The sequence below is a fragment of the Arvicanthis niloticus genome, chromosome 21 (genome assembly GCF_011762505.2).
Source record: "Arvicanthis niloticus isolate mArvNil1 chromosome 21, mArvNil1.pat.X, whole genome shotgun sequence".
Taxonomy (NCBI): Eukaryota; Metazoa; Chordata; class Mammalia; order Rodentia; family Muridae; genus Arvicanthis; species Arvicanthis niloticus.
In genome coordinates this window covers 33,617,271-33,642,208 of record NC_047678.1, presented here as the reverse complement: position 1 = coordinate 33,642,208, position 24,938 = coordinate 33,617,271, and the positions used below count along the sequence as shown (strand labels likewise).

General features: G+C 41.7%; 1 pseudogene; it reads left to right on the top strand.

Annotated features, from left to right (window-relative positions):
* Positions 1-1,946: 1,946 nt before the first annotated feature.
* On the top strand, positions 1,947-11,844 carry LOC117693242 (selection and upkeep of intraepithelial T-cells protein 1 pseudogene; annotated as a pseudogene).
* Positions 11,845-24,938: the final 13,094 nt, after the last annotated feature.

Below are 24,938 nucleotides of genomic sequence, written 5' to 3'. Positions count from 1 at the left end.
TCAGATATGACAGGCACTTTGGTGACATAATCTTAAGAGAAATTAGAGACAAAATACACTGTTTCCATCAGGAAGAGTGGGATTCTCTGTGTGGTAGTTTGACTATGCTTTGCCCACGGGAAGTAACACTATCAGTAGGTGTGGCCTTGTTGGAGGAACTGTGTCACTGTGTAGACGAGCTTTGAGGGCTCCTAGTGCTGCTCAAGTTTCACCCAGTGTGGAAGAGAGTCTCCTTCTGGCTGCCTTCAAATCAAGATGTAGAACTCTCAGCTCCTTTTTTAGTATGATGTCTGCCTAGACACTGTCATGCTTCCCACCATGATAATGAACTGAAACTCCTAAGCTGTAAGCCAGCCCCAATTAAATGTTTGCCTTTACAAGAGTTGTCATGGTCATCATGTCTCTTCACACCAATGAAACCCTAACTAAGATACCCTTGGAACAGTGCATTACCTGCAGGTGCTGCAGTACATTCTTATTCTGAGCTTCGATTAATTCATGTTGAAGTCTGTTCTGTCACTGAAGACTCAGTGAGACTCCACACAAAAGGACTCGTCTAACCTCCCATCTCTTAGTTACTTGCCCTGCTTCTAAGTTCTTTCCTATTGAGCTGGAAAAATTCTCTTACAAATCAATTTAAAGGGGAGAAAGTTTATTTAGCTCACAATTCCAAGATACACACCAATATTGTGGGGAAGATTAAGGCAGCAGGAACCTGATACAATTAGTCATAATTCACCCACAGTCAAGATCTATAGACACATGCATACATATAAATAAATGAATACATAACTAAACAAATCTAAACATATGAAGAGCAATATGGAAGATATTTGAGGCTGATCTATTGCCTCCACATATTTATTTACAGGCAAGATACCTGCAAAGAAGTCCACACGCACATAGCACACCTCATACACATGCCATCTCCCTAAACACATACCCCTATACACATACCCTAATGTACATAACCCCCATATTCCCTACCCACTGATTCAGAAGAAGATTCCGATGCCCTGTAGACTACTGTTATAATTTTCTCTTTGAAATGTCATTAGTTTGATAAAATACTTTCTGCAGAACATAGTATAAACTTAGAATCATCTGAGAAGGGAGTTGACCTGTGGACACATTTGTGGAACATTATCTTGATATATTAATTGAGAAATGAAGACCCACCCACCCTGGGTGGCACCATTCCCTAGGTAGGGGATTCTAAACTGTATGAGAGTGGTAGGTACAGTGAACTGAACAATGGAGTGTGTTCACAAATTCACTGCTTTCTGCTCTTGACTATGGAGTTAATTCTGTTATTATAGTCTTTGTGTTGTATTATTCCTTTTGTCATTATACTTCTATATTTATTTGGGTCAATTGAATATATCTTTAAACACTCCCTCTGTCTCTTCTATTGGCTTTTTAGGTCCAGTAAAATATATTCTCTCATGCTCAGCTCAGTGCTTGGAATTTTTTTTTTTTTTAATTTAACCATAGTTGTTTCATGTAACCTAACAAATAAGCTACTATTGCCCACATCATTTGAAATCCAGATGGTGAAATGCTGTTTATGCTCTGGAAAGGACTTAGCCTTTAATTGAAAAGTAGGAACATAGTCTATATGCAATGGAATGTGTCAAAATAGAAAGACATACATGTAAGTTTAAGAAAGCAAGTAAACAGAGAGTATGTAGGTTCATATAGGTCTATGAGAAACAGATTTTGAAGTGGGATATTGAAAGTAAATGTGGGTTATTTGCAAATATTCACATAGAGCAGTGGTTCTTGACCTGCGAGTTGCAACCCCTTTGGGGTGGAATGACACTTTCTCAGGGACCACCTAAGACTATCAGAAACATCAGATATTTACATTATGATTCCTAATGGTAGCAAAATTACACTTATGAAGTAGCAATGAAAATAACTTTATGGTTGGGGGTCACCAAAACATGAGGAACTGTATTGAAGAACCACTGACACAGAACAAGACAATGTTCATGTTAGTAAATGCTGACCTCCACAACAGAACTGGTGTAGTGCTTGTCTGTGCAGAGGAGATGAAGCATCAGAATGGACAAGTTCTAGGAAACAAGTTATTCTCAGGTCAGAGTTGGGATCTGAACCACAAGCTATTGATGGTGTGGAGTTTCTGAAGAAGTGTGAGTCATCTAGGTGATTTGACTTGATAAAAGTCACACGTGGTCATGTAAAGGATGGCTGCTACAATGAGGAGTTTGGGGATAGAGAATCCATGCTTCATCTTGAAGATAACAAAACTGACAATCTAAGAACAGGTGTGATTTGATAAAGTGAAAATATCACTCACAGTAAAGCTTTCAATAATATTGAATATAATAATACAATTCTTTTGTAATAAAGATACAATAATATTTTTAATCAAAATGTTATAAACATGAGAGTGAAGGTGTCATGTACCTATAGAACCCTAAAGAGAACAGAAATGAGTTAGGCACCCAACAGCTCTTACAAGAGGACAAATGTTCTGTTCTAAACCTTCATAAAACACATACGTTATAGTGTGCTCCACAAATAGATTCTCCACATGATATATCAGTCAAGTCAATTTAACTTTTCTCACTCTTCCATTTTAATCCGGATACATGATTGACAGATGCTGTGCTTGGTTGACAGACATAATGATTTAACTATAAACATTTCATTAGCCTTGCAAGATCATCTTAATAAAAGAACATGATGGAGAAAAGCATACAAGGCAGATGTGCACATTTTGAAGCCAATGCATTGACTGAATTCCATCAAAGCAAGGAATCAAGTAGAAGATTATATAAAATGGTTCCCAACGTGTTTGCTGTACACTGTTTAAATCAGTATCCCCAAACAGGCAAGTACCACAGATGATTATGCAGAGGCTAAATGTTCTCTTGCTCCTTGGGTTTTAGTACTATAAAGAGACACCATGACCACAGCAACTCTTATAAAAGAAAGTATTTAATTGTGGCTGGCTTTTAGTTCAGAGGTTTAGTTCGTTATCATCATGGTGAAAAGCATGACAGCATCCAGGCAGGCATGATGCAGGAGGAGCTGAGAGTTAGTTCTACATCTTGATCTACAGGTAGCAGGACAGAGTATGAGTCCCTGGGTCTGAGCTTGAGCTTCTGAAACCTCAAAGTCCACCCTGAGTAATACATCTCCTCCAAAAAGACTAGACCTAATCCATCAAGGCCACACCTCCTATAATGTCTCTCTATATGAGCATGTGGGGCCATTTCTAGTCAAACCACCACAGACTGTTGACTTGGATAGTTAGATTCTAAATTCTCTTGTTCAGTTCTTTCATTTTCAGACTTCAGATGGTTTTAGAGTGTCACGGAAAAAAATCCCAATGAAAATAAGAAGAAACCGCTCTTTGTTCTGTTGGTTGCCATTGGACCTTCCAAGCAGCATGTGTCTGTTGTATTCCCAGTAGTCCTCCTTGTTAATCTAGCTACCACAAGCCAATTACCTTGTTAGCTTCCTAGTGTCTCAAATTCCATGTCCAGATGTTTATGCTGGATTCTCAACAGCTTGCTTCAGTCCACTAGCACAGCTGGGCTGTAAAGATAACAATTAGTGTCTGTAAATGGAATAAGTATCAAGGACCGCCATGCGCATCCATTGGCAATGAACATAGCCTACACCAGGAACCTGGACTCCATACTCACTCACCTGTATTGAGAGGCTCCCACCTTCTACTCTGGAGGAATATCCCAGCAGATCTATGGAAGAGTGAGGACTTTCACCATCACCCTGGGATAAAGAGACCAAAGGCTCCAAGAGTCAGTGGATGCCATGTGGAAAACAGAATTCTCACCCTAATGCAGGACAGTGTCTTAGACAAATCCCACGTACCAACTTGCTGGCCTACCGTTTAGCTTGTGTTTCCATGACTAAATGTCTCTTATCAGTTGCCTGTCATCATGGTTGAGGGCAAGCTGGGGCTTGTCCTTGGCTGTACTTTCATGCAAATGAAGTCAAATCCTTTGGATGAGACTTGGAACTCTGTTCTATGGTCAGCTCCTCTCAGGACATATCACTCAAGTAAGCCTTGATACTGAAGGCAAATAAAATGGCACATTTTTCTCTCATTGACAACTTCAACTTATAAGCTGAATGCTCAGCAGAGGAAGGACTCATCAGTCCCCTGTTAGATTGCATCTCTCAGAGTGGACTCTCTAGCCCATAAAGAGAGAAAGGCACCTGGTGTCTCAGAACTCTTGATGGTGGTTCACTGACTCCAGAACATTATTCTATAGTTAGGCTCTCATTATTGTTCTCAATGTTAGACTCACTCGGACTTGACTTTCAATGACAGGTAGCTGGAGAAGGGTAGAAAAGTTGACCTTTGCCCTCACTGGAGTGTGGTTCTGCAGCATGATGGCACCATTGATTTGACCCATCTTGACACAGGTCAGTTATTTTATAATGCAGGTCATTGAACAGTGTAAGTCTATTTCACAAGGTAGTTTGTGAGCGTTAAGGTAAACAGGCTGGAAAGCCACCTGTGAGCAGATAGAAGCCGACTTTGACAACAGGTAGGGAATGGGTTCAGGTGCCAGGTAAAATGTGTACATGGCTAGCCAAGACCATCTATTACTTCTGGCCTTTCATTCTCTGTGTTATTATTTTATAGAGATAAATACTTTTCTAAGTGCTGGGGAGACCAAGATAAATATGTGAGAACCATGTGTGCTTCCTCTGTGTCAGGAAAGTGACCGAGATAAATAGCAGATTGCTGTAGTGAGTGGTCCAAGCCAGACTAATGGAGCAATCACTCTTACCCATGGCCTCAGAGACAGTAGAACTATGATTCTACGCGCACATACGCTTGGATGCTTGCATGGCTATGTCCATTCCTGTAATTGTGATAGCCAAGCCATCACACCAGCCTAAAAGTCCATCAATAGAGAAATGGATATAGAAAATGTACATATGCAAATAGAATTTTATTTAGCTGCATGGAAAAATGAAAATCAGGTCATCTTTAAGGAAATAGTTGGAAGTGGAAGTCATTATGTTTGGGGAAATAAAACAAATGTGTCCCTGGCAAGGAGAATATAGATATAAATTGACATATTAATGTAGGACATAAAAGTAAAAATATGGACTGAGAGAAGACAGAGTTGTCAAAGGAAGGGAGAATGAGAACTCTTAAGAGAAGGTAATGATGGATATGGCAGGAAAACAGGATGGAGTATTTTGGTGGAAGAAGAGGAACAAGCAAGGTGGACCTGGGTAGTAAACACTAGTGATATGGACCAACTCAAAAGTGTGTGTGTGTGTGTGTGTGTGTGTGTGTGTAAATGTCACAATTAAATCACAGCAAACCTACTTTGCATGCAAATTACTATTATTCCTTCTCAAGTCTCAGATGGAGTTGAAGACTAGATAGTCATAGCCTCACAATTAAACTTAAGTTATAAAGGATCTAAGAGAATGTTTTAGGGTCTTAAGAGCTGTTTTAAGGCTGGTAAAAGCAAGTTACAAAAGTTGGAGGACATGAAAGTTTAAATTGTAAATGAGTGTTTAGGGTTGGTAATTGCAAGTTATGACAGAGGATTTAAATGCTTAAGATGGTAGTGAGAAAATTCTTCAAATACAAAACTCTGAACTCACCAAATATAGATGGACTGGATTTGAAACCATTTTTCATAATTGTTTCATATATGTTCCTAATCTATATTGCTTTTATTTTAAGGGAAAAACCTTTTTATTTAGACAAAAAGCAAGAAATGTTAGAGATGGTCTGGTGCAGCTATGAATTCCAATGCTAATTACTGGCCCCAAAGATCTGGTTGCTCCCAGAGGAGGAGATCTTCACATATACTAAGTAATATTATACAAACCTTGCACCCTAAGTTAACTGGTCAATAAAATGCTAAAGCCTGTGATTGGGCAGGAGAGAGAGAAAGGAGGGACATAAATATAGAGTGAAGAATCCCAGGAGAAACCAGGAGAGGGGAGAAAGGAGAGGTAAAGAGAGGAGAAGGCAGCTATGAGAAGAGATAGTCTGTAAGCAAATGGCCAGGAGGAGGAGCAAAAAACAAGGGACATATGGTTTAGATGTAAGTTAGAATAGCACTAAAACTTGCCCAATCTGGGCAATCTTACAGCTTGTGTGTGTGTGTGTGTGTGTGAGAGAGAGAGAGAGAGAGAGAGAGAGAGAGAGAGAGAGAGAGAGAGAGAGAGAGAGAGAGAGAGAAGAAGAAGAAGAAGAAGAAGAAGAAGAAGAAGAAGAAGAAGAAGAAGAAGAAGAAGAGGACGAGGAGGAGGAGGAAGAATTGAAGTAATTTTAATTTTGTTTAGTATACAAAACAAAATTTATGTGTGAACATATACTGTTCACACTTTCCTTTCTAAGCAGAGTGGCTGAGCACAATGCTGGGCATTGTGTTTTGGACATAACCAAGCAAAGGCTTCTCCACTTAAAGAGCTACCCGTAGGCTGTGGAACTCTAGCAGGGGGTGCTGTGGATGCAGAAATATGGGAACTGTCAAAAAGAAAGAAAGTGTCGGAGAGATGGGTGCCCAAGCAGCATTGCTTCTTGGTTGAGCTTCTGCCCCTCTCTTCTGACGTCTAGCTCTATGCTCTTTCACTAATCTGTAGACCGGAGGGGAAAAAAAAAAGGTTTGCTGAGCAATTCCCCAGGGCTGGCATTCAATCATAATCACGTTAAATACCTCAGCTATCATATTATGCACTGCTAGTGTAAACTCACTATTAAAATTTACCATGGTTATAAATTAAAAATAGTGTCATCTTTGCTTCCGTAAATTTAACTGTGTGTTCTGAAATAAATATAATTACATCTACTGGAACACTTAGAAGGGATAACCTTGTGAAAATTATCCCTAAGTGCTAAAATAAAGACAGCAGGAGAGAGAACAAAAAGAGAGAGTTATACAGGGCAGTATCATAACAAATGAAAATTATTTTTATATTTACCAGCACAGCATTCTGAGAACACATTATGAAAATCTTCCTTCCTGGCATCCTCATCAAATTCCCAACACCTAAACCCCTCCTAAGTGCTCTCTGCCTATCAATTTAAGTCAGAGGAAATAGTGCAGAACTGAAAACACACTCAACAACAATAACAAAAAAAGAAATCTTGATGGGATACTGTTCTCCATTTATGTATGAGAGTAAGGCAATTGTACATTCAAAAGCATCTTCTTAGGATAACTTTGGAAATATAGGCGTGTAGCATATGCTAACCAGGTGATCCCAAGGTGTATCTTACAGGCTTGGAATTCAAAATATGCCTCAGATTTAACAGGGTCTGAATGTCTCTGTCTCTTCATACTTCATTAAAAGCATTGCTTTATGCTTTGTGTAGTACACTTTAACAGGTATGTGTGTGAGATCATGGCTTTGAGGAGATATATATGCCGTGTACAAATGTGTGTGGAGACGACAGTCAACTTCAGGTGTTATTCCTCAAGTCCTATCCTCAAGTCCTACCATCTTATTACTTCAGAGAGACTAGATATGTCACTTGGCCTGGAACTTACCAACTAGGATCAGTTGGCTTTTATAAAAGTATGCCACTATGCTAGGCTTTTGTATGTGATTTTTGTGGCCCATGTTCAACATCTATTGCTTGCCTGGCAATTGTCTCCTATCTTTACAGCTGCTAACTGAATTCAGACAAATAACTCCCCCCCCTTTTTTTTTTTACTTCATGAGAATACACAAGTAAATACATAAACTGATACACTGAATCTGTTAGCAGGTAGACATGTGGATCAAATGCATCAGATATCTAGGTCTGCCTGCCTCCATGGTTAATACCTGGAGATGCATGATAAACTACAAGTGACCCACATTCTCCTCTGGATTTACAGCCATCCCTTTTGCCATGTGACTTCATCATACCTTCACTAAAGCTGGACCCCTCACTTCTCTATTGCTTCCTGTGGGGTTAGTACTATGACTTGCTTCGACATACTGAGGCTAAAGTCCAGTGTGTCTATTCCAAGTTCAGGCTTTAAGAGGGTGTACAGATTTTCCCCAGTCAATGACTACATGTGCTTAATAGTTTTCTTTTGAGAGGAGGAGAAGGAGCAAGATCAAGGGAGCTTGACCAGCAAGGTTACCACAGTTATGTCTTCAGCATTGACTACCTGCAAGAAAACACATGAGTTGGCACAGTTCATGAGCAGAAACAGTTAATGAGCTATCTTGGGTAAGTGACCCTTAGCTACATTCGAAGCATTGTAATGAATTGCCACCGTTGGCTAGCCTTAATGTTAGGGTTCTTCTTTGTTGAGTTGCTCTTCTCCTTTGGCCTTTACATGGGTTCTGGGAACAAACTCAGGCCATCAGGCTTGTCTGGAAAGTGCCTTTACTAGTCCCACTGGTTCAGAAATGCATAGTTGATACTTGGTCTGATAAAGTAATCTAAACTATTACTGTTTCTTTGTTGGGTAGTAAAAAAAAAATAGTCTTGTCTAATGTGTATAAATTCTTATAACTGTGATGTTAAAAATGAAAATGCTGTATTTTTCATGCCATTATATGAGGATCATTTCTATTATTTACAGCCCCTGTGGCAAGAGCATAAATGTCATGTTGCAAGTCAAGTAAATAAATGCTCGAAATCTTAAAATAGAGCTCACAAGTTGGTTTCATTACTCAATGATATGTCACTGGCCGGTTCACACTCAAGTTTAAGACAACTATTAGTTGGAATTGTCCTTTAAGATCTGGTAATTTGCTTGTGCTCGGATCGAGATGGTCTCTTATCTGGTCATATTTGGCATTTCCCATGTACTTGCTGTAGCAAAACCACTCAAAGTGACCTTTTCCACATGTCTCTCCATCAGAGCTTCTTAAACCGTGTGTCAGAAGCTCACATGGGATTGCAGAACTGACCCTGGGTGCTGGAAAAGCCTGGCAACGATAAGATTCTGAAATGCAATGGGCTTAATTATGGAAAACAGACTTTTTAACACTTTTGTAGCATCATTCATTCTTGAATATCATAAATATCAGACTAGTAAATATTACATTAGTATACTTTGAGACTGGATCATATAAAACAAGCATATCCATCCTATTAATATGCAGATGGCAAATTTAAAAGCTAATAAACTTTTATGTTTGGTAAAGCCTGGTAAAAAAGTTGGTAACACACACACACACACACACACACACACACACACACACACCTAAGAATTGCTTTAAAACATATTTTTGTGATTTATTATCAGCAAATTTTGATTTCTGTACCTATTTTGTAAATGAGTATATCTAGAGTCATAAACATTTCTCAGATCAAAAAGAGTTCCTAATAGAAAACATTTTAGAAGCCATGATATACATGGTAATTCTCTTCAGCAATGCTGTTGTACAGGCTCTGTTGTACAGGGGATACAAAGAAGAATCATTCATTCACAACTCGAGCTTATAAAGTCCTCATGTTACTTCAACTACCATACACTATTGTACACTGGTTATCATTGATGAGCCCAGGGTCAAGAAGAAGAGACATAGCTCCACTTTCTGTTGTGAGGGGTTGCCTACATACATACATACATACATACATACATACATACATACATACAGCATACATACATGCTGGAGTGAAGTCCTTGAAACACCTGATCCCTAATGTGTGCATGTGTGTATGATAGGGAGAGATGAGTTGCCATAGGAACTAAAGCAAGCAAATTAGCCAATACAGTCCAGTTGATTTTATATTGACAAATATTTCAAAAACATGCCAGAGGACCTAGACTTATAAGTTTGAATACTTGGCCCATAGAGAGTGGTACTATTAGGAGGTGTGGCCTTTTGGAGTAGGTGTGGCCTTGTTGGAGGAAGTGTGTCACCAGGGGGACAGGCTTTGAGGTCTTCTATGCTCAAGCAATGCTCAGTGTGGCTCAAAGTCTCTCCTTACCGCCTGTGAATGAAGATGTAGAGCCCCTTGTTCTCCTAGTGGCATATCTGCCTGCACGCTGCCATGCTTCCCGCTATGATGACAATGGACTAAACCTCTGAAACTGTAAGCCAGCCCCAATTAAATGTTTTCCTTTATACAAGTTGCAAGATTCTGTTGGAGATATTTTCTGACCCTTTGAACTGGGAATCTTTACTCTCTTCTATTCCTATTATTCTTAGGTTTGGTCTTCTCATTGTGTCCTGAATTTCCTGGCTGTTTTGGGTTCAGAGCTTTTTACACTTTGTATTTTCTTTGACTTTTGTGTCAATATCTTTTATGGTATCTTCTATGCCTAAGATTCTCTCTTCTATCCCTTGTATTCTGTTGGTGATGCTTGCATCTGTAGCTCCTGATCTGTTTCCTAAGTTTTCCATCTCCAGGGTTGCCTCCATTTGTGATTTCTTTGTTGTTTCTATTTCCATTTTTAGATCTTGGACCATTTTGTTCAATTCCTTCACTTGTTTGATTATGTTTTCCTGTATTTCTTTAAGAGATTTATTTGTTTCCTTTTTAAGAAGGTCTTTAAAGTCATTCTTAAGGCCTGTGGTTTCCTGTATTTCAAGGGGGTTATTTATATCCTCCTTAAAGGCCTCTATCATCTTCATGAAATGGGATTTCAGGTCAGAATTTTGCTTTTCAGTTGTTAGGGTATCCAGGCCTTGCTGTGGTGGCAGAACTGGGTTCTGATGGTGCCAAATTGCACTGGCTTCTGTTACTTATGTTCTTGTGCTGGCCTCTTGCCATCTGGTTATCCCTGGTGTTGCCTGGCCTGGGTGTCTCTGACTGGAGCCCACCTCCTTAGAGCAGGACAGGGATCTCACCTATGACCTGAATTACAGCAGGCCTCCTGGAAGGCTGGCAGTTCTCTCTCTGGTTAGGGGGCCTCCTGCATTCCTGGTTACAGCAGTCCTCCTGTGTACCTGGCTAAGGCAGACCTCCTGGAAGACAGGCAGGCTGTGGGATGTGGAAGAGGGGCAGGCATGCCCATCTGACCTGGGGGAAGGTGGAGACTGGAAGGAAGATGGGGCTTTGGCAGAAGGGATAGGTCCTGTGTCTGCTGGTCTCCATGAGGATCCTAGCTGAGGCATAGATTAGGGTGGGGATCTCACCTACAAGCCTCCTGGGAGACAGGTAGGCTGTGGCATATGGGAGAGGGGCAGGCACACCTATTTGCCCCAGGTGGTTTTACTCCTGTGTTCTCAATCAGCCATAAACTTATGGGTACAGATTCATTTGCATCTTCCCAATATCAAAGGTGTGAGAGTGGAGTGTCACTCTGGAGGTTGGTTCCCACGGCCTCCCATGGAATGGAGAGACAGCAGAGGGGAGGTCATTCCAACTACATCCAAATCCCATTCACAGAGTGGAGACAAAACTGTTCAATATGAAGCTACCTCTTCTCATTAGAGACAGCTCCTTCCAGAAAGTCATTTGCTACCTTCAGAACCCTCTGACAGGCCAAGATGGAAGGACAAGTGTTATCCTATCAGATATATTTTTTTCATGGAATAGGATTTGTAAAATGATCTTGGATATAATATTACCTGTGATCATGTTCTCCATCTTGGTTTGCAGTTTTCTGCTATGTCATGATCATAACTGCTGTAGGCACATGTAGGATGCTACTTGGGTGATAGGCAGATCAATAATGAAATTTTCATGGGCGTATGTCATATCAGTCATGGTGCATTCACATATGAAACAAAGAGTTCCTGGCTCAGATGCACACTTTGAATTGGATATTTGGTGGGTGGAGGATGTAAGTGGAATCCTGTGCTCACTGATGGTTTCTGTCACCATGCTCATTTCCTGTACATCCTTCAGAGTGAGAGAGAGATTGGTGCCAGTATAATCATTATCTGATAGACTTCCCCAGCAACTGATGGAAACAGATGCAAAGAGCCACATCCAAACCCTAAGCAGAGTTCAGTGGATCCTGCAGAAGAAAGGGGAAGGATTATAGGAAACAAAGGGGTCAAAGACGCCACAAGAAAACCTATAGAATGATCTAACTTGGACTCATAGAGGCTCGCAGAGACTGAACTGTCAACCAGGGAGTCTGAATGGGACTGACTTGGACCTTCTTCAAATATGTTTCAGTTGTGTAGCTTGATCTTCTGGTGGGACTTCTAACAGTGGAAGCAGGGGCGGTCTCTGAATCTGTTGCCTGCTTTTAGCACCCCTTTCTCCTTCATCCCTCTGTAATAGGAGAGGAGGTGCCCAGTCTCAACTAGAAATGCCATGGCTGGTTGACATCTGTGGAGGCATGCCCCTTTCTGAAGAGGATTGGAGGAGGGATTGGACCAGGATGAGAAGAGGTGTGGGGAAGAAATCTCGAGGGCGGGGGAAGAGGGAGTCTGGAGGCCAGGTCCCACGGCGGTCTGGCATCAGGGTCCCAGGTGGGCTTCCCACGCCACCAGCGGAGGGTCCCACATTGGTACAGCCACCGCGGGCTGGCGGTGGGCGGCTCAAGTTTCCAAAGACTGGGAACTTGGTGGTGGCAGATCAGGCAACACGTGGAGTCCAGTTTTCCAAAGCTTTTATTGTTCATGGCATGGTAAATGGATGTAGGTGGTATGCGCTTCCCCGCCAAAGGCCAGGGGAGTCTAATTTTATAGGGAGGGAAAAAGGGGAGGGAATAACTTAATTAGCTACGCCCCTGGCCTTTAGATAACTCATTAATATTTAAATCTCTGGAGGTGGAGACCTCTACCTGTGCTACGTGATTGAAGGTTGCAGGTTAAATGGAGTTACCTCGTCCAAGGCCCAACATCTTACTCTCTTTTCTTTCATAAAAAGAGGGGCAACTCTGCATCATCTGTAGTCTGTAAGGTGTAGGTTAATGAGAGATGTGGACTGTGTGGAGTAGTCTGGAATCTGGGAGCATGGGGAGATAATTGCTGTCCCTGACAGGCAATATCTTGTTGGGTCCCCATTGCCCCCGCTACCTCAAACCCAGCGCTCTATCAAGGGGGCCTAGGAACAGAGCTGAACATCCTACCGTCCCTAAAGGGTCTCCGGGGTTCAAAGCTCGTTCAACCAGGCTATGTCCAAAAAATCTCTTCACGGCCCAACATCTCACTCTTTTTTAGTGAAAATTTTGGATGAGGTGGTCAAAAGAAAACACTATGTAGGCCAGAGGGTGTAGCATAACTAAGTCAAGGGTAATGGGAATTGAGGGTAGGGTTTGGGAGGCAGGGGATCATTGAAACAATTAAATACAGGTTGTACAGTTTGAGGGTAATGACATCTGATTAATCTAAATAGACATTGTGTTTTCCTCACTAACATGTAACTTTAGCTATGTGACTTTGGCAAAAGAGTTCATTTGTAGCTGGAAGGTCTGGATCTGTCTTCTGTAGTGAGCATCTCTGGGTTCTGGCTGCATCTCTGGAGTCTGGTGTGGGTCTCTGGATCTCAGGATGCTCTGGGGTCTTCAGTCAGATGAGATGGCTGGAAGAAGGCAGCTTGACAGGTTCCAGGAGGTGGCGCTGTCTCTGGATCTCAGCATGTCTCTAGAGTCTGCAGTCAGATGAGGTGGCTGGGAGAAAGCAGCTTGGCATCTCAGGCAGGTTCCAGAGGATGGCGTGGACTCTGTTGGATCTGTGGGTATACCTGTAGGATAATCACAGCAGGGAAGCAGCATCTCCGGCAGGAAGATGTCTGTAAAGGCTGGATATTGAGCATTAAATTGCTTGGGAACAAGCACCTTATGGCTTGTCGTTAAGATCCTGGAAAAGCAAAGGTGTTTGAGGAAAGTTTAGTCTTAGAAGGAATCTTGGATAGCTGAGGGAGAAAAACAATGTTAATTATGTATCTGGGATTGGCAGCAAGTTTGTCTCTAAAAGAAATTAGTTGTTAATTAAGACTCAAGAATTTATATAATCTTTATAAATTTTGAAGAAATTATAAAGGTTGACAAAAAATGTTGGACATATATCACAAGTATTAGAGAGAAAAGGCAGCATTAAAACAAAAAGAAAATAACAAATTTTTTGGTTGAAAAGCACAAGCATTGTTGCTCTAGGTGTTCCTGTTAGGAAGAAAAAAAAATGTTTAAAATTTTTGGTTGAAAAACAAGAACGTTTGTTGCAGGTCCTCCTGTTGGGGAGAAGGAGCAGTAATGGTGGGCTTAGAAGCAGTGGGGGGAGGGGCCTTGCTCTGCCATGTGGCATCTGGGTGCTCTGGCAGAGAGGTTCTGCAAGGCCCAACAAAGAGGGACAGAAAACTGTGGGTCTGGATGTAAAAATGAGTAAATAAATAAATTAAAAATGATTTTTAAAAAAGAGTTGCTAGGGCCACAGTGTATTTTCACAGCAATAAAGCCATAACTAAGACACATCCCCAGGTCTCCCCTATTCCATCTAGACTCCAGGCTGTCCTGAAGTACTGGAGCCAGGCTCATGTACGTACAGATGTCACTACCAACAGATCCTAGTTCCACCTACACCCCTTGCCAGCAGTCTCACTAGAGGCAGACTTTGAGCCTAAGGTTATATAAACTGCTGTGGTGACTTCCTAAGGAAGAAGCCAGACAAACCTCAGGAAGGTGATTTAGGCTTAGAATTTCTTGATCCTGGGAACCTGAAGCTTAGGAAGGAGCACCTTCCTTTAACCTTGAGGACTGGTCAGTTTCGGAAACAGGCACAGAGAGAGAAGAGGGAAAGAAGAGCCCCCTAAAATGTGTTCCCTTATTCAGGACCCTGCTCTCTCTTACCCAGGGGTGGTACTTGTACACATGTTTCTATGAGCCTGTCTACTTATGAACATTCTTGGCCAACCATCTACGAGACAATGAGGGCTGTGCTAACATTTCTCACTGGCGATATAATTTCTGCGTCTGGCCTTTCTCTTCTGAATTAGAAATATGTAGGTTCTGTGACATTGCAGTTAGTGTTTGTAGCTGTTAAAATTCCATTATGAAATCTAATAGGAAAAAAAGCACCACTCCTCTATGCGTACTGTTTTGGGATAAGAAAAGAATGTATATTTTATCATTATATTTTCTTTGCCAGTTATAAAAATAACCAGGAGAAGAAAGTACAGGCACACTGACTTTCAACTGTTTCTAAGGATGAGTTCTAAATACAGTTTTAAAAAAATGCCCTGTGATTTTCTTTTGTTGTTCAATACTGAGTGAATTGACACAGGCTGCTGTAGCAAAGAAGTTCAGTCTGGGCTTGCTCAAACACAAGAAACACATTGTCTCACAGTTCTGTGGGGGTGGAAGTCAGGGTTTGAAGCATCTGAGGGGCTAGATTGCTCTGAAGCATCCCGTTGCTTGCTGATGTCTGAAAGCATGGTTATCCTGTCCCAATATATCCCTCTCTTCATATGACAGACTCTGTGGATCTCTCTCTATCTTCACAGGGTTATTTTCTTACATGGCTGACAGTTGTTTTCTGTTTCCCTATGACCTCATAGCAACTGATTATATCTGAAGCAGCCTGACTTTCAGGTATGGGAATTGGGGTTTCAACATGTCTAGGGAATGGAAACATTTCAACCCATAGTAGCCTTTCCTGTATTTTACAATATGTCATGGTTTCTTGACACACACACACACACAAAAAAAAAAAAAAAACCCACCTTCACCCTATTGTCTCAACAGCCACCAACTCTTATCCAGATACTATCAATGTAATAATCAACTCTAGAAGCAAAAATATTGGCTTAAAATGTAATTAATTCAGATGTAGGTGAACCCAGGAAACTTGGCATTCTTGGGCAAAATTACTCTCATGTCAATGTAAGAAACACAGAAAACAAGACACTTGCTTCAGGTTCAGACAGGACAGCTGTGAGGTATACATTCTACCTTGAGGGGAGGAGTCAGAGAGTTTGCAACTTGGCGATGACAAATTCTGTCAGCATTCTTAGAATGCTTTCTTCCTGAAATCCAGCTTCTGCGGCTACTACCCTTTACCCTGGGTAAGTGGTGTTGTGGTCTGAGCCCGTTGCAGTGTTTTAGAGGGGATTGTGAGGCTACACCTCAGCCTTGCTTCCAGAACTTGCTACTCACCAAGGCTGCAGACCTTCCATGTCATCTAGTTCCTCTAGCATAGAGGGATCTAGCATCCCTCTCTTCCCACACTGATCTGTGAGCAGAAAGGCGGTACCTGGCCACTTTGCACACTCATCTCTTGGAAACCATTTCAAATAGACACACCAATCCATTGCTCACAATCTCCGATCTCCAACACAACTTGCCAAATGCAAGTCATGCCCTGCCACATGATAGCACCAGCCACAACCACACACCAAAATGTATGTTAGTTTCTCAGAGCGGTTGACATGAAGATCTGCAGTTGAGTAGTCAAGACAACAGGCATGCATTGTTTCCTACTCCTGGAGACTCAAAGTCTGAAATTAAGATGTCAGCTGGACTCTTTCCTTCCTGAGGTTGGGTGAGTCTGTTCCATGTCCTACTCCATGTTTACAGTGACAGAGGTCTGGTAAACCTCAGCTTGCTTCTCTCCTGAGTATAACCTCATTTCAACTAATTATATGTTTAATTACCGTTTCCAAATAAGGTCATATTTTTCAGTAATGCAGTTAGGAAACAATGTAATTGTTGTTATTGTTGTTGTTGTTTATTTATTTTTAGCAGAGTGGGGGGGGGTTCATTATTTGATATCTTTAGAGGAAAGAATACATGTGCTTCCTGACATCTTCTGTTCTCCAGCTATCCATCTGTCTATGGAGAAAGGGGACAGATGTAGTGACCTTGAATGACATCTAAAAATGCAGTTTTAAATCTGTTAGCTGCAGCAGCAACTTACTTTCTTCTTTTGCAGGATGGCAGAAGTGGATTAACCTGGGTATTTATTTCTCTACTTTCCTGCAACCTCACAGAAATGATAGCAAAGGGAATCGGCAAACTAAAAACAGTTGAGTGTGACAAGTGTGTGGGAGGAGATGAGAGCTGTAAAATTCAGGAAGCCGGAGAGAGGCAGATGGGAAACTGATTGGACAGACCTGAAAAAGCTGGAGGCTAAGTCAACAATAGGATGCTGGAAGCAGACAGCCTGAAAACAGGGGCTTACACCGTGTGCATCACACTAGGGATCAGTGGATCCAAGAGCCTCTAAAATAAGGGAGTAAGTGAGCTGGTAATAAGTTTGTCAGTGAAGTCCCTGTCTTGTAAGCATGGAGACCTGAACTGAATCCCCCAGAGTCCACATCAATAAGCTTGGCCTGGTGGTGCTGGTTCATGATCTAGCTAGCACTGGGAAAGTGGGGACATCAGGATCTCTGGGGCTCACTGACAAGCCATCTTAGCCAAGCTTGATGCCTGGTGGATTCAGTTCCATAGGTGGAGTCCCAAAGACTCACATTGTAGAAGGATAGAGTTGACTATATTGGGTTGTACTCTGCATTGTGCAATGCATATTCTCTCTCTCTCTCTCTCTCTCTCTCTCTCTCTCTCTCTCTCTCTCTCTCTGTGTGTGTGTGTGTGTGTCTCTCATACACACACACACACACACACGCACACACACACCATACATGCTCACATTGTAATAGATAAGTAAAAATTGGAAAATCTTTTTCTCAAAATGTATCTCTGCTATGTCTTTTTTGAGGAAGCTACCAGATTGTGTCTTCTTATCAAAATGATGGAGTAAGTAAAAGTAGAGGAAAACATGGAGTCTAAGAAGAGGAACTCATAAAAAAGAAAGACTTGTTGGAATTCTGGACAATGGCCAGCAGATCTGGAGCTGTATGTCTCGCATGTAGGATCATGTGTAATTATTCTTAGGAATGCTTCACTTGTATTGGCTCATCTCTGGATGTACAGCCCATAACCTTAGCCCTTTGGTCCTGAGTGTGTATCTCTGTGAGATTCAGACAAATAACTGAAAGGGAGATCTAGGTAGATTTACACAGTATTTTGACAGTAGATCTAGGTGCTCAGTCCTCTAGTACTGTTTAAGAAAAACAAGATAGACCCACAGTTCACAAGATATTAGCTGTTCATTTAGCAACATAGTGACATTTTTTAAAAAGAAAACTGCTATGTACAAACAGTGAGAAACAGACGGAGATGGAAAACCAACAGTGTTTATGTAAATGAAGAACATCTGTAGCTAACAAGCTATGTGTTGAATACATTGGAACCCAACAGTTTGGTAGGGGGACAGAACAATGGAGATACAGCAGTGCTGAAATGAACAAACAGAACCAGAGAAGAACAGCCTTCCTTCCCCAGGCCGGGGCACATCCCCTCTGTTCTCCTTCTGCCCCAGTTAGAGCCTCTGAAAGCTCTGTATACCTGGCCTTTTGTTTCGATCAGGGACCTTCCACCAGAGAAGAGACAAAAACATTTGCTTCCTCCTGGCTTCTAGACACACAGTGATGATTTCCCAGATGGATGCAGGGAGTTTGGGAATATAAATACTGGTAGAGTTGCAAATATCAAGTTTTCATCTTTGCAATGATTCAGGTCTCCTGCTTAGAAAATGCAAGCAGAAGATGATACCTATAGACACACCTGGCAAAAACTCTAAGGGGTAATACTAGCTTCCTTGTAGTTTTAGGCTTTCCATATGAAGATTTCTCCTTAATGTCCAGCTCAAGGTAGAACAGACAGTCCATAGCTACATTAAATGAGTGTCTGACTACAAAAATGTATTTTGAAAATAGTCGGCATCTTAGGTGGTGACATATATCTTTAAAAAGCATGAGTTTCTAGGCTAGAGCTGAAAGATAGGCTGTCGGTTAGGTTATTAACTCACTGAAGTGATCAACTCCCTGAAACTTAAGCAACTCAAGGCAGGGCTTGTTCTGGCTCACAGTTTTAAGAGAAACAGTTCACTGTGGGTAGGACAAGAGATAGGTGTGGTGTTTAGTTGTGGCAGAAGGTGAGGTCTCTTTCTGGGCTTTCAGGATTTGTGACCCTAAGAAACCTTTGGGGACTTTGTGAACAGTAAAGTCTACCTTTTTTTTTTTTTTTTTGAAAAAAGGATTAATAATAAATTATATATTAAATACTTTTCTTATTGTGATAAGATTCCCCGATGAACAACTTAAGGGAGAAAAAAATTTATGTTGGCTTATAGTTCCCGGGTACAGTCTATCATGGATGGAAAAGCATGGAGTGGAACACATTACACCTGCAATCAGGGATACAGAGAAAAATGCTGGTTCTCAGCTGGCTTCCTCTATTTGATGTGGTCCCAGCAGGACTTGATCCCAGAGAATGCTGCCACTTTACAGTGAATGTGGGTGTTTCTACCGCATTACCCTAATGTAAAGGCCCCCCTCACAGACATGCCCAAGGATTTGCTGTCACTGTCACGGGGACACTAAATCCCATCAAGTTGACAATGGAGATTAACCATCACAGATAATTGAATTAAATATTCTGTTTTCTTTGTGATAATGCACTCTTCTAAAAAAGAAATGTCTTTTTCACTTATTTGCAGGACATGTCAAATCCAGCCTGGCCCTCTTTGCCCCATTAGTGTGAATTACAGATTCTTCACTGTCATGGCCCAAAGCGAGTAAGTTAATTTAGACCCCCAGATGAGTAATACTGCCAGGATATTTTTAGTGACTCTAATAATGACTGAATCTTGTGGCTTGCTGCAAAGACATTATTAGCAGCTCATACCAGGCTTAGAAAGGGAAGATAAAAAGGTGTGAGTTGCAAAGGCTTGGGAGAAAATGCAGGGCATAAGAAGGGACAACTGGTTTTCAGTGACATGCAAGCAGATATCATTCCTATCGGGAGGTCAGAAATGTGGCACCTGAAGCCATTGCATGGCAGACAATCCAATGACAGTGACCAAGAAAACAAAAGGCATCTAATTTCCCCCTGACTGATAAAGCTGTCTGAGGTAGATCAATTTAGTACGGTTGTTGTTAGGAAATTGGTCCTGTTTGATGTTCCCCAAGCAGATCATGTAGTTTCCTAGGAAACATCCTTTCCCACTTAAATCTAATTCTCTCACGTAGCGGGATCCGATGAGTCACTCGGCTTGACTTTTCTCTCACTTCCTTCTGCCCATTAAGAAGGACCTACCAGCTGGAAATCTGCTAAGTGAAATGAATTTATTAGCTCCTTTTGCCTTGTTCTTCACTTAACTCTTGTGTTCCTTCCTTACCAGCCTAACAGCTTCCCCGATGGGAAGGGCTGCAGATAATGAAGGAGCTGGCTGTGGATGTGAGCAACTGGTTCTCTCGATTTCCTGGTGATTAGACCACATTTCAACTGCAGCTTTAAATGGAAAACAGTGCGTGCCCAGAGCTGGCTTTTCCTTGTAAGCAGTAGTGGAATTTGATGCTGGTTTCATTTGACTTTCTCCTTCTACTCTCAATTTATGGTTAGGACAGAAAGGGGGAGGGGGTGCGATAGAGATAAGAGAAGGAACATTTAAGTTGCATATTTAGCTATCTTTATTCGATGTGAACCAACAACTAGAAACACAGCTACAAGAAATCTAGAACCTGGAACTAACCAGAATCCGTTTTTCATTTGTCGATATTCCACGTGATGTTTGTAAGAAATGAGAGTTTGCTTCTCTTAAGTATGCTGAGTCTGCAGTTTACAGAACTTTCACATTCTAAGCATTAGTTATCTCCATGGCAACATGCACCAGCTTGGGTGACAGAGGGAAGTCTGATGCAATTTAATGTAAATAAGAGGTTTTCAGAGTGCAACCCACAGGTTCCCTGCTGGGTTGGCATCATGGATCACCCCATGAAGAAAGGCCTTGCTCCTGACTGCAGCATCTCTTGGTGGGAGCAAGCATAAAGTCACATGGCCCACTCTCATTTCAGCAAATCTCATCAGACACTCAGTGTATGCCAGAGTCTCACTAAGTGCTTTCCTTGCTCTACACAGGAGGAAAGAGGTGGGTTGGTGAATGTGTGTCTTCTACAGCTCAGGGCAGGTTCTCAGCTCTGATGCCCTGTGCCTCTACCAGTGTGCCTTGTCCTTCCTCTCTTAGGTAAACATATTGTTTGTTTGTTTGTTTGTTTGTTTTTCTTTCTCAAAATGACAGACTGTTGAAGATATCAAAATGTCTACAGCTTGAACAATTGAGTCACTAGTTTCATGCAAGCAACTGAAAGTGTGTCTTAAGTCTAGCAAGCTTCAGGGAAAAGCAATTAGAAAAGAGTAACTGTAAATTTTATGATGTGTTATGTGTTTGTGTGCATGTATGTGTGTATGTGTGCATGTGTGTGTGTGTATGTGTGTGTCTTCAAATTTGTGTGAATATGTGAGGAGATTAAAGGTCAGCTTCAGGTATTATTCCGCAGGAAGCAACCCACCTTGTGTATTTTGAGACAGGATGTTAATTTTTTTTTTTTTTTTTTTTTTTTTTTTTGCCTGGAACTTACTTATTTGAACAGGCTAGATGGCCTTGGCCTTGGAGCCTAAGGGAATCTTCCTGCCTCTGTCTCCCCAGTACTGAGATCATAAGCATGTGCCATCATAACAAGATTTATTTATATGGATTCTGGGGATTTTAACTCTGATCCTCATGCTTACTTAACAAGCATTTTATTGACTGAACCACTTCCTCTAACCTCTAAACCTTTGTTGAAAACCAGTTGTTTAGCTCTAAGAAAATGCATGTAAGTTAGCCCCCTATGAATAATAACCAAACACAAAATTTATTTCAGTGACATGAATCAATACAAAACATCACCATGAAGTTCAACTGATCTGAGCTTTCGCATGCACTTGTCTAGAGATGGGGCTTGGGCTTGGTCCTTAAGTGTTGCCCAGACCCCTCCTGGGTTCAATGGGTGAGGGCAGCCCTACTTCATGACAATTCTACAATTCTCCCCATTTGCCTCGCTTTGGGTCCTGGATGTTGCCATATGACAATGAAGACAATACAAGCAATTATTTCCAGGAGGCACAGATGGTGTTTGTTTCATTTGAGAACCAGAATCCTTATTGGTCCTTCTTTTAAGGTCCATTTCCCAGGAAACATTTCATGCACACAACAATAAAGAGCAGCAAATGACATTATTAATATCTGAAGACTCATTAAATTCTACTTAGTATTAAAATGTTCCAAACTCTCGGGAGAGTTCTGAATATAAATGTTCATTTAACCTACCTTCAAATTGAAGTATTTTAGCAGAAGAAAGAATCGGATTTTGGTCAGCAAATGTTACACAACAGTTGCTTTCAGAGGGCTGCTCTCTGGCCCCATTTCCTCTGCATATTTGAATCTCTAACTTCAGGCAGAAGTCTTTTCCTTGGGTAGAAGATTGTATTTATCTTCAGGTTCTAATTGACTCCATCCTTCCTCTTGAGGGACAGTCATGGTATAGAAGGGTACTATATCAAACCCCAGTGGGGTTGTCATGAAACTTTCTGGACTCCATTAATGAAAATAGATCTGATCTCAGCCACAGGACAGGCTGGAAGGTCATACACCAGCTTTTATTACAAGGTATTTAAGAGGGAATAAAAAGACTGGTCTATGGAAATCAGGTAGGGTATCTTACAAAGTGGATATGTCTAGGAGTCTCTTCTGAAGTTGAATGAATGGAGGGGTCAACTAGTATTTCCAGTCTGAGGTTGATTCTGGCTGCAGGGAAGATGGGGAAGAGACTACAGTGATAGACACACAGAGTCGCTTGGGGACAGGACCTTAGAAGAGTGAGTTGGGAGATTGCCATGCCCCTCATTGATGGTTTAGGTAGAACACTGTACAGGAAACAAAGTGAAAAAACTAAGTGAATGGGCTGAGTCTCTACTAGAAAACACCTCAGATCTGGTTCAAACAAACAAAGAAACAAAGAAGCACATTTACTAGATCAAGAATTCAAGCATCAGCTTGTGGTATAAACTGCACATGCAATCCAGAAGCAGGTGGATTAGAGGTTCAAGGCCTTTTCTGAGCTTCCAAGTGAGTTCAAGGTCATGCAAAGCAATTTAGGAAAAGCCAAGCTCAAATTCCAAAGAAAGCTGAGGACAGCTGAGTCCCTGGTTCAGTAGTAGAACACTTACCTGGCATATGTGACACTCAGGTTCAACCCTTGTGCTGCATAGTTTTATGTCAATTTGACACAAGCTACAAGTCATCTGAGAGAGAGAGAGAGAATCTCAATTAAGAAAATAACCCCCTAAGATTGGGCTGTCAGTAAGCCTATATGCCATTTTCTTAATTAGTGAAGAAAGCAGGCTGAGGAAGCTACAGGGTGCAAGGCAGTGAGCAGTACCTGTTCATGGTCTCTACATCAGCTCCTGCCTCCAGGTTCCTGCCCTACTTAAGTTTCTGTCTTGACTTCCTTTGACAATGACTTGTGCTGTGGAAACTTGAGCTGGGTTAATTCTTTCCTCTCCAAGTTTCTTTGGTCATGGTGTTTCCTCACAGCAAAAGTCAGCCTAACTAAGAGAAGTTGATCCCAGGATGATGGGATATTGCTATGAAAGACCTGACCAACCATGATGTGTTTAGGGGGTTGGGGTTTAAGAACGGTGGACTAGAAAAGGCATTGAGTGTTGAAAACTCAGTGGGCTGTTCTGTAGGAGCTTGGACTATAAGAATGTTGAGGGTCATGCAGACTATGGAGGTCTGGCTTGGGATGTTTCAGAGGGGCATTTAAGACTATTTTGGGTTAAGATTATGTGTTTTGGTTGGCTGAGACCGAAGAATCCACTGTTGCCTAACAAGATACCAGAACCACAAAACCGTAACCTTTGTTTTGCTTGGATACTCAATACTGGTTAGCTGGGGCTGAGAAATTAGTGGTGATTAAAAGGAGAGCAGCATCATTGAGGTGAAATCTTCTGGAAAGTGTTTCCTGAAAGTCAGAGCACAGAAACTGCTCCAGACTTAGCCAAGGTTGTACCTTGTACTGGCATCTGAACTTGATAGTGTAAGAGTCACCCAGGTGGTACTAGTTTTGAAGTTTTGTGATGGCATCATGAAGAGCAGCTGAGGCTTGAGGGTTGCCAAGTCCCTGAAGAGCACCCAGGAGAGGCTATTGGTGAAGGTGCAGCCCAGTTGCAGCAGAAGACACCCAGCACTGACATTGTCCCAGTCCTCAAAAGGCATTATCTTTTGATAATGATAACAAATGACTTTGTGTCTTTCATCCAGTTTCTAGAAGGGAATATTTAGCAGCATCATGGCTCTGTTTCTAACTTGAGAACTTCATATTTTGACAAGAATAAGTTCTGACAGAATGAACCAGGAAGCTTAGATTTGAAAGGTACTTTAGTATTTAGTAGTGTGTGTGTGTGTGTGTGTGTTAGGTGGTTTATGTGTGTGGTATGTGTATGTGGTGTATGCATGTGAGTGTGTAGATGCATGTGTCTGGTTCACTCAGAGGAAGACCAAAGCTGGATGCTGGGTGTCCTTCTTCAACTCTGTCTTACCTCCTTGCAACAGACCCAGAAGCTTGGCATTTCTGCTAGGGCTGGCTGGCTAGTCAGCTCTAGGGATCTGCCTGCCCTTGCCCCAGAATGCTGGGTTTACAGGCACTTATGGCTACATGCAGCTTTTATGTGGGGATTGGGAATTTTGTTTCTAGTTCTGGTGCTTGAAAAGGAAGTTTCCTAACTCCATGAGCCATCTCCTCAGCCCTCTCATTTAGGGACTGTTTATAATCACAACCACAAATGGAGCCTCAGGATTAATAAAACAGAAACTCATTTCCAGTTACAGAAGCAATGGACATGGAAATACAGAGCAGATCATGGACATGCAGTGCTGTGAACTTGAGACCATGTGACACGCATGCTCCAGAGCTGATGGTTTCTGCCTGCGCCCAAAGAGAGAGCAGGTATGTTCTTAGACAGCTGGGATGGACTCAGTCAAAACCCAGGTTTGCTAGGAATTCTGGAACTGTAAGGGTTCAGTCCTTGGGTCATAGAGCCTTCAGAGAAGGTGGAGGGAGGCTACCATAGAAGGGGAGTAAACAGTGACTCTGAACATCCGTGAAACATTGGAGGTAGTTGACACCATCCAGCCTATCAGTTCTGATGTTTATTCTTTAAACAAAT